The sequence below is a fragment of the Choloepus didactylus genome, chromosome 16 (genome assembly GCF_015220235.1).
Source record: "Choloepus didactylus isolate mChoDid1 chromosome 16, mChoDid1.pri, whole genome shotgun sequence".
In the NCBI taxonomy this organism is placed as follows: Eukaryota; Metazoa; Chordata; class Mammalia; order Pilosa; family Megalonychidae; genus Choloepus; species Choloepus didactylus.
Genome location: NC_051322.1, coordinates 42,903,042 through 42,913,863, shown reverse-complemented (window position 1 = coordinate 42,913,863; position 10,822 = coordinate 42,903,042).

The following is a 10,822-nucleotide window of genomic DNA, read 5'->3' as shown; positions in this document are numbered from 1 at the left end:
TCCATTTTCTAGATAAGGAAACAGACGTCCTTAACTGGAAAGTTCAATTGTTTCATCTATGGCTGACTGTTAAGTGTCACAACTAAAACTTGTATACAGGAGGCTCATCTGATGCTAAAGCACTCCTTTTTTTTTCTTTTAATTTACTATGAAATATTTCAACCACACAGAAAACTTCAGAGAAAACACAATAAACACCAATGTACCCACTACGCAATTTTATTAGACCTTAAGATTCTGCCACATTTGCTTTTTACTCCATGGTCTTTTTTTTTTTAAGTTGGAATATTTGTCTTTTTAAATTTTATATGTGGGAATTCTTTGTGGAATGTGGGTATAATTCAGTGGATTGCAAGTATCTTCTCTTTATTTATGCTGATATTTAGCAAACAGAAATCTTCATTTTATTTAAATTTGATCAAATGTTGTTTGTAGTTAAGCCTTTTGGTCTTATTTAGGAATTTTTGTGTGTGTGGTTAGTGATTTGTATGTCCTATTTTTGAAATATTTTCCGTCACCATCATGAAGATATTCTTTTCTTTGTCACTGTTAAGTGAATTCCATTTTGGAATTTATTGTTTGTGAATGGAATGAGGTACGGATCTACTTTCATTCTTTCTAAATGGAAACTGATGTACCCCAGCACAATTCCATTCTTCACCCTTATTCTGTGCTTTATGAAATCTGCCCCTATCTGAGCTCTGTGTTCTGTCCTATTATTCTGTGGGTCTATTGCTGTGCCCACACCATTGCTCTAGACTTGAAAAGACATTTCTTCAAAAGAGGATACACAAATGGCCAAAAAAGCACATGAAAAGATGCTCAATGTCATTAGTTATTAGGGAAATGCAAATCAAAGCCACAGTAAGATAACTATTTCACACCCGCTAGAATGGCTACTATTTTAAAAAAACAAACAGAAAATTACAAGCATTGGAGTGAGTGCATGTGGAGAAATAGGAACACTCATTCATTGCTGGTGGGAATGTGAAATGGTGCAGCCACTGTGGAAGACATTTTGGTAGTTCCTCAGACAGGTGTATACAGAAGGATCATATGACTTGGCAATTCCACTACTAGGTATGTACCCTCCAAAGAATTGAAAGCAAGGACTCAAACAGCAGCATTATTCACAATTGCCAAAAGATGGAAGCAATCCAAGTGTCTATCAAGCAATGAATGGATAAACAAAATGTGATATACACATACATTGGAATATTAGTCAGCATTAAAAAGGAATGAAATTCTGAGTCATGAGACAACATGAATGAACTTTGAAGTCATAATGTTGAGTGAAATAAGCCAGACACAAAAGGACAAATATTGTATGATCTCTCTCACAGGAAATAATTAAAATCAGCAAACTATAGAGTCAGAATCTAGAATATAGGTTACCAGGATCTGGGTTGGGGGTAGAGAATCAGGAGTTAATGTTTAAATTGTACAGAATTTCTATTGGGGTTGATTGTAAAGTTTTGGTAATGGATTGTGGTGATGGTAGTACAACACTGTGAACGTAATTAACAGCACTGAATTATATATATGAATGTGGTTAAAGGGGAAATTTTAGGCCATATATATCTTACTAGATAAAAATTAAAAGAGAAAACAGGACTGTACAACACAATGACACCGGTTGTAAACAATGGACTATAGTTAATAGTACAATTATAAAAATGTTCCTTCGTGAATTATAACAAATGTACCACACTAATGCAAGGTGTTAATAATTGGGTGGCATATGGAAACTCTGTAGTCTATATATTTTATGTATGATATTTCTGTAAACCTACAATTTCTCTAACAAAAAAATTGTTAGTTAAAAAACCCAAATACATAAATAGAAAAAAATATATATGGGCTATTCACATCCCCTTATGTTATTCTGGAGCGTTAGGATCAGCTTGTGTAGCTTCATGAAAAACTCTGTCTAAATTTGTATTGTAATTGTATTGAATTTATGTATTAATTTGGCAGGGTGTGGGGTGTTTGCACCTTTATGGGGAACTTTACCCTGCAACTAAGTTACATAAGATGGGTTATTCTTGTTCCTACCATCCTCCTATTCTTCTAGGTTCTCCTCCCCCCTTTTTATAATTATAATTTTCAGGAATATGATTATAATTTTCAGCATGGAATGTCTGTTTTATTACTTCTTGATGATCACTTATCAATAATAAATTGCTTTTAATCACCCATTTAAAAAATAGCTCACACTATTTTTCTTGATGAGTGTCTGTGTGTATGAAATATACATACATATGTACATACATGCATATAAAATACACATCAAAGTAACCCGAGCACTAAATAATATCATAGTGTTTTCAGCACTCAGATTTGGGTTAATCTTTGATCGTGACATTCCCGTCACTTATCATGTATGGCCCTCTCTTCCCTTGTGTGTGGGTGTGTTTATGATGTCATAAGCAACCAAAGTCACACCCTTGCTGCAGAAAATAGACAACAGCACAGCTTACACACTCCTCCGTGTGGTCTTTCCAGCTTAAGCCTTCCTCCACCCAACGTGAGCTAGTCATTTCTCTGAATCTTGTGCTCGCCTTCCCCTTCAAAATGTAGTTTTGCTATATATGTGCATTCTTAAGATTATGTTGTTTGGGTAGTTATTTTTAAAATTTTTAAAAGAAATCATGCTTCCTCTAATCTCCTGGAAACTACTTTTTCCCACAATATTGAATTGCCAAGAGTCAAGCTATTGTTGTGTGGTTGCAGTTTATTAGTTTTGAAAGTTTCACAATATTCCATTGTGTGAGTGCACCAGATTTTACATTTCCATTTGGAATATTTCTAGGTTTTTCCTCCCAAGAATAGTACTGCTGTGAATACTTTTGTACATGTATCCTGGTGCACATATGTAGGAGTATACCCAGAAGTGGAATTTGGGGGTTGTAGCATATATGTCTGTTCAATTTTATAGGATATTGTCAAACTCTTTCCCAATGTGGTTTTACCAGTTTTCTCTCCTACTGGCAATCCTGTGTATTGCAACACTTGACAATGTCAACTTTCTTAAATTTTTTTTGGCCATCAAATGGATATCAAAGGCAACCCACTGTGCATTTCCTTCATATTTCCAGAAATGTTTATTGATCATATCTGTTTTCTCTTCTGTGAAAGTTTTGTTCATATCTTTTGACCCTTTTTATCACTTTGGTCCTTTCTTATGGATTTATAGTAGTTCTTTGCATATACTTGATACTTATCCTCTATTAGTGGTATATGTCGCAAATATATTTTCCCAATTTGTAATTTGTCTTTTCCTATCTTGAGTGTGTGAGATCACATTTTGGCACATTTTTGTAACTTCTTTCCTTCTTTTGACACCTTTCTTTATTTAACACCCTCAGCCGTCCCCAAAACAGTGCTGTCTTTTGATATAGTCCTGTGTTATATCCCTTCCTGTACCTGTCTTTTGATTTCCATTCCAGGTAATTATCTGTTGAACACGTGTTAGGATTCCAGTGGTGGCTGAATGTCCCCAAGGTATTTATTTACATTCTAAATAGAGGGCTTTTGAGACCTGGGATTGTGAGTGGTCAGTGGAAGAATTATTTCCAGGCAGAAGGGCAACAGCCCTCAACTCTTTCCTGTCTACACCCACCACTCTCTGGTTAGCTGAAATATGCTCCGGATTCAAGTCTGACAGAACTCTTCTGAAATACAACTTCCTAGGAAGCTTTCATTTTTCTTCAAGTAGTAAAACTCCCACTTCCTGATAGTTACAAAAATAGGTTTTGTTGTCACAATGCTTCCTCTGTGTGCTGCTTTGCAATCAGAGTTTTCACCACTCAGTGGATCCATCATTGAGCAGCACATTAACGGCAAACGCGCATCCGTTTGCCTCTATTATTGTCATAATCAAAAGGCGGGGCTACATTGACATATTCTCTTCGTGCATGCATATCTGTTATCCGAAGGGCCCTTTCACCTAAATGGTGTGCTTTCTGTAATGTCTTCGGTTAATGAATGGGTCTGTGAGGGCCTCAGAGCGGTGCAATGTGGGAAGAATGCTATAATTTCTTTTTAACATGCAGGAATTCTGAATACGAGAAAATGCATGCCAAATTTTATTGCTTCTAAATCTGAATAATTGTATTTCTGGGCTGTGCATCTGGGTAGATAATAAAGCCACAAAACAATTTAATGAAACATATAAAAAATAAAATGACATTACTAAATATTATAATATGAAGAAACTATTTTTTGCATATTGTCACCTAATCTTTCAACCATATAGCAACAAATAATGCAACCATAATTGAAAGTTTTATTATCCATCTGAGTAAATTGAGCTCAAATTTACCTTGTTCTCGTTAGTCGGTGGGCAAGCCTATTGGGGTTACTGACAGGATTTCATTTTCGTGGTGGATTATTTTTTCTCCCTTTCTATGGAATCTAAAGTGGTCAATAAACAGCCCTGCTGCTTAATCGATTCTGAACCCAGCTCTTCAGAAAGCCACTTCTCCGCCCTGTGGCCCGGGCTGGCTGCCAGCCCTGTGTCTGCCTTGCCTCACAAGCTGGCTCCAGACACCATGAGCCGCCCCCATCCTAAAGCTCCACAAACACACCGTCACTCTCTGCCTCAGTGGCTGCGCTTCCTGATTTCCGCCATACAGCTCCAGAGGGTGATGACTGGGGATGGAGGCTGGGAATATATTGAATGGTGTTGGCCTACTGAAAAGATCTGTCTTTCCACTTTTTAAAATGTCTCCAAACTGCCTCCAGGTGGTGGGGTATGGTGAAGGGGGAGCCAGGGAAGACGCTCCCCACAATGCTACACGGAGGCCCGTGCGTTCTTGGGCAGGTATGGTAGGGGGATGCTGGGCCTTGGGAAAAGAGGGCACATCTTTCTGAAGCAGCTGAAGGACTGTGGGAGTGGTTCTAGGGACTTCAATAGTAATTTTAAGTTATGTTTATTTCAAAAAGTTCAGCCTTTTCCAGGAGCACGTTTGGGGACTCCATCTACCTTGCTATTTTCCTGCTTCCAAATCCACTCAGGTGGGCCTCTCGAGATGGTTCAGGCTGCGGGTCCCCAGATGCATGAGAGAGGATGCTTTTTGCTTAAGCAGGCTCAGGGCATCTCCCAGGAAAAAAGCCAGGGCTCCCAAGTGTCACTACCCTTCTTGCTCCCAGGAAGCCTTTTATCCCCAAGGTCTGCATCAGCAGGAAGGCGTTAGCAGGAGGGTCTAGCATCAGGCAAGTGAGCCTCCCAGAACTGCTTTTCTTGAACCAGCACAGCCCTAGAAGGGAACTTGTTCTCCTTTCCTGCCGCTTGGTCTAGTCCAGGTCTACTCTGGTCCATCTGATGTATTTCAGTAACTTTGTGCCTCAAAGAGAAGGGGTTGAATATTTCCATCTCTTTCTTCCTGAGGATATGATGTGCTGATGCAAATGTGCCCAGGCCCTTACCTTCCACCTCCAATTCCAAATACCAAAGGATGGGGGTCTGGGGAACCAGATCTACTGGCCTCACGGCTGATGTTGGCTGCTGACTAGTCAAAGCTTCCTTAACACACTCCCCCTCCCTACCCAGAACAAATCCCCTATGGGTGCCCTTTGGTTACACTTTGTATTGGCATAAACAAAGGGACCCCATAGGAGAGGCTTTGGAGGCGGAGTGGAAGAGGCTGAGCTCAGCGCCTCGCTCTCCTTCTGCTCAGAGGCCGCCTCTCTGCAGACTCCAGCTCTGATCTGCTCTGTGCCATGCTGTCCAGAGCAGGGGAAGCTAGAAGTTGTTCAGATGTGGGTTCTCTGTATCATTTAGGGGTGAAGGACTGGTCAGTCCACTTGGCTACCGGGCTGCAGCTATGCTCTCCTTCAGCTTTTAATTGTAATGGAGTTGATCTCATATTCTCCTTTTGTCTGACTCCATTGTCTATCCCTCATTTGGCTCCAAGGGGATGGAAAGGAAATGCTGTTATTGACATGCCTAATGTTGTGCTAGAGAAGAAAATGACCCGAAATTGAAGTTTAGAAGCAAAGCTGAAGAGTAGCATAATTGTTTTAACAAAGTTTTAACAAGTATTTCCTAAACTTATCCCCTCTAATTCCTCAAGGAGTTTTGTCATCTCTTGCCTCCTTGTATTCACTTCTTCCCTCAGTGGAGAAAGTTTTTGCATATAGTTATGTTACTTCTCTGACTAGCCAATTTTCAGTGGCTCCAATGTCTTCCGTGTGACCTCTGGGCAATGTCCAAATTCTGTAGCAGGGCTTAGAAGTCCCCTCAGGTCTGCCGTGCTTTACCGCTGCAATCTCCAGAGACTAAATAGTTCTTTGAACTAAATAGTTCAAAGAACTATTGCAGTTCTTTGAAGATGCTCTGCTTGCCTCAGGACCTTTGCACTGTCCACTCTGCCTGATTGCCTCCCTTCTACGCCTTTCTCTGGCTCAATCTGTGTGTAGAAAGCCTTTCCTGACCTGGTCTAACTGGGTTGGGAGCTGATTGTAAATGGCCCAATGGGACCCAGAGTTTAATCCCATGGCATTTACACTCAGTATTTTGTTGCCCAGATCTGTCTGTCTTCCCAACTGGACTGCATTCTCTGTGTACAGGGTTCTATGGCTTGCTCCTCACTGTATCCTTGGAACCCAGCATAATTATGGGTACAGATAAGGTTCTCAGGAAGGATTGGGTGATGTGCAGCTTTGGAGAGTAAGTATTCCATTTTCTAATGGAAAGGAGGCAGCACAAGCTAGAAATCAGGGGAGATTGGGAGAGGAGAGATTTAACTTTTTGATCTTTTAAGATGGGGTTATTATAACAACTTCATATATTCCACACAAACAAACCAAATTCCATGGAAATATTTATGGAGCATCTACTGAATTCTTCTTCCGATGGGCAGCCCTACGATGGAGTTGGAATAAGGGATTGATTAGAATGAAAGATCCTTTGAATCATGCAAAGTACTCAAAGAATATAATATACAGTATCTGAAGAATACAATAAATGGTGAGGAGAGAGGGTTAAAAAACAAATGAAGGTGCAAATAGCTTCAAAGTGGAAAGAGGGAGGACAGAGCTCAGAGCTGTGATGAGTAGCACCGCCAAAGAAGGCTGCAAAATGCTTGGGGGCTAAAGCGCAAACTGCAAAAGAGATGGGAGCCCTGCCCTATGCTCCAGTGTCTTCTCGAGTGAACTTACTGAGTAGAGCAGACAGCATTTTTCATCAGCCCCAAATTGTCTGTCTTGCCGTCTCATCACATGGAGGTTAGTACCAGAGCCTCCAGAAGGAAAAGGAGATGGTACTATCATTTTCTGAGCTGCAATTGCATGCGAGGCTCCCTGCTGACCCTGTGAATTGCTGTCTCATTGCTTCCTCCCAGTAACACTGGAAGGCACCAGCCCCATGAGACAAACTGACAACTGAAAGGCTCGAAATTATAGACCTGTTCTGTACTTTGGGAAAGAGTTACTTTGACTATGTAAAACATTATAAGGATAGTTAGAGACTTAATAACCAGTTTGGGACTGGAGTCAACTTTTTAAAAATGTTTTTTGATACTAGAGAAAATTGTTGGGGTGATAATTTCAAAGGCTTCTAACTCCTTATCATTACTATTTGAAAAATCAGGTAAAAATTATCTTGTGCTCCCCTGCTGTGTACACCATGCTCCATTCTGCACGTTGAGCCTTGAAAGGAGAAGGTGTGAGTTTGCTATGGCTGAGCTTTACAGAGCTGGTGGTAGATATATTTTCCCACAAGATGAAGCTCTGAGACTGCTGGGACTGTGGCCTGTTTTGCTCACGGCTGTATCTCTGGAGCCAGGAAGAGTGCCTGGTACATAGTGGGTCCTCAATAAATATTTGTTGACTGACTGAATGAATGAATAAGTAAATGAAAGTTCATTTTGCAAGAGATAGTCAAAAATGGTGCAAAATAACATACAGTCCAGCTCCAGAATGCGTTGCCTGAAACTTAAGTACCAAGGACTGTCTAAAAGGAAAATGACGGATACTGACTGCAATTTCTGGAGAACACTTCAAGGCAGAAGTGGAACTGGAGTTTGGCCTTGAAAGATGGACAGTGGCAGGGATTAGAAAGGACCACTCGGGATGTGGGGAGAGGCCCGAGCCAAGCATAGGCTGTGGGGAGGATGCTGAGCAAAGACCTGCAAACGGAGGCTTCCAGAGGGGAAGAGGCAGGCCTAGAATGTTCAGCTCATGGGTATGTTGACTTAAACCCAGGCAATCTGGCTTTAGAGCTCCGTAGACATTCCTTTGATAAATCTGGGATGCTTGGCTAGAAGAGGAGGCTGGAGGAGTTGGGAGGTGGCTTGTGGGGCCCTTCTCTTGATGTTCTCTGACTTAACATGTATTTCCTGGCTAAGGAGGACTTCTTGGTGCTCCCATTTCATCACCAAAGAAGTGGGGACTATATTTACCCAGCCATTTTCTATGAAGATGAGCAGTAATGAGATAACCTACCTGGGGATTCCTAGGTGAAAAGTAGTGCACAAAGGCATTTCTCTCCCGGGAAGTGGTGAAAAATAAAGGGCATTTCAAAGAATATTACCATACAACTTGATTTTGCATAGAGAATTCAGACAGACTGCTTTCACAGACTTAAATAATTCCAGGATGAAAAGTACTATATAAATGCAAAGTATTATTATTATTATCCAGTAGTAGAAAAGAAGGGCATTTCAAAGAATGTTTCAGTACAATGCAATTTTATTTTGCACAGAGAGTTCAAGGGAAAAAGCTTTATTTTATAGACTTAAATAATATCATTATGGAGCTATAGTAAAATAAATAATACAGATATGGTGTTAAAATAAATAATACAGTTAGGAGGCTTAAATAAATAATGTTGGAGGGAGAAGAGAAATTAAAGTCCTGGGAAAAGGTGGTGGTGGTAGCCGGTAGTGGGGGGGATGCAATTTTGAATTATAAGTGGTAGAGAATTGAGGTCCAAAGGTCCTAAAATATTCAGCACGTGTCTACATTGACCAAAGCAAAACAAAACAAAACAAAACAAAAAACAAAAAAAAATAGCCATAGGACACTTCACAATTAGGTGACTGACCTGACAGTATTTTTACTTGTTACTGAAAGAGTCTTCCCATTATTTCAATGACTCTGAAGATGATATCAAAACTTTTAATTGAAATGTTAAAAATAATTAGATTCATCATTTTATGGCTTTTACTCAAAACAACGTGTCCCTCCCCCCCCCAATCCATAGTCCTTAATCTGTACTTCTGTTCCTTTTTCCAGTTTCGGAGACGCCTACCTCATTTTCTTCACTCTGCAGGGCTGCCTCCTTCAGTACTCGCTTCCCATCCTGTGCCCCCCAGTGCAGCCGTTTATCAACTCTCCTCTTCAGTGGACGGAGGCTCCATCCCCTCTTTGGTTTTGATGTCTGGGATCTCAGCTTTCTACAGAGATGAGGCTGAAACACTGGGCCGAACAACCGAACCCTGTCTTCAGCCCTAAACCTGGGTTGGGAGACCTGAGGTTAGACCTGAGGTTCTGAGAATGGGAATGAGCTGGGTGCCCTTAGGAAGGGGCTGCCATTTGCTCAGTGGTTCTGAGCTTGGGAAGACGGCCCCAGAAATCAGGCTTCCATGGGTGGGAGTGTTGGAGCTAGGAGGGGACCAGGGAGCCAAAGAACTAAAGCCGAGATGGGGAAAGGGCGGGTTTCTGAATTCTCCAGCCACGCAAAGGGGGACAGGCTGGGAGCTGAAAAAGTGGGGAAAGGGTTTGGACCCATTCCTGGAAGACAGATTTCTAAGAAGCTATCCCTTTGATATTTGGGGAAACTGTCCTGAGAGAAAGGAGGGTCTGTCATCCCTGAATGGGGGCCTGGGGCTGGAGACACCAGAGGGCCTCAAGCCATCCACCACCGACCTGAAGGGTGGCACGCTGGGCCTGCTGCCATGTGCTTGAGGGACTTTTGAAAGTCTTGAGAAAATGGAGAGAAGACTCTTGTTCAGGAGTAACAATTCCCTTCTCATTTTTTATCCAGCTGTATTTAAAAGCCAAGGTGCCTTCGTATTGGCAAAGACCGGCATAAGGTAAGTCTCACTTTTCAGAAGACAGAACAGAATCCCCTGCTTGCAATGGTTCTGTCTTCTACCTTTCCATCCAAGCCTGGCTTGAGGTTTCTTTTAGCCTGAACTTGGACTCTTCAAACCCAGTCCCTGTGGCACATTTAGGCTGAATTGCTCATTTGCCAATTTTATTCTCTTCTGTTTTGATTAGACTTTTGCCTGGATGGGAATTACTCAGGAACTAGGTTATGGGCTCCCATCTCCTCTGCCAGGTCATCTCACCCAGGTGCAGACAAGTGGTATCTATTCAGTGGAGAATTAGGGCTTGGAAGAGAGCAGGGGGTTGTGTCTATGAAAGCCATTGGGAGGGATAGGGAGCGGGGACTAAGGGGGCCCCAGCCCCAGGTCTCCAGCATCCTGCCTAAAGGGCCTCAGGACACTCCTTTTGAGTCTCCTCCTGGGCACTTGAGGTTAGCTGCCTTCTTGAACAGCCCCACAGGAAGGAGTGAGGAAACTCTCCAGGGGGCCCTGTTTTCCTGGGAGCAAGGCGCTCATGAGTTGGGTTTGATGTTATGTAACTTTGAGGGGGAAGAGAAAATAAAACAAAATAGAAAGGCAGGGAAAATATAAATAAAAAAGAGTGCAAAGTTTTATTGTCAACTGCTGCTGTCACCTCCTGGAACTACAGTCGTAGCTAAGAAATATGTGACATACTAATAGGAAGTAATTTACCCAAGGATGTTTTTGTGCCTTGAATTGCCTTCCCGCCCGGCTGTGGGAACTTTGCGAGTGTATATGCATGAGAG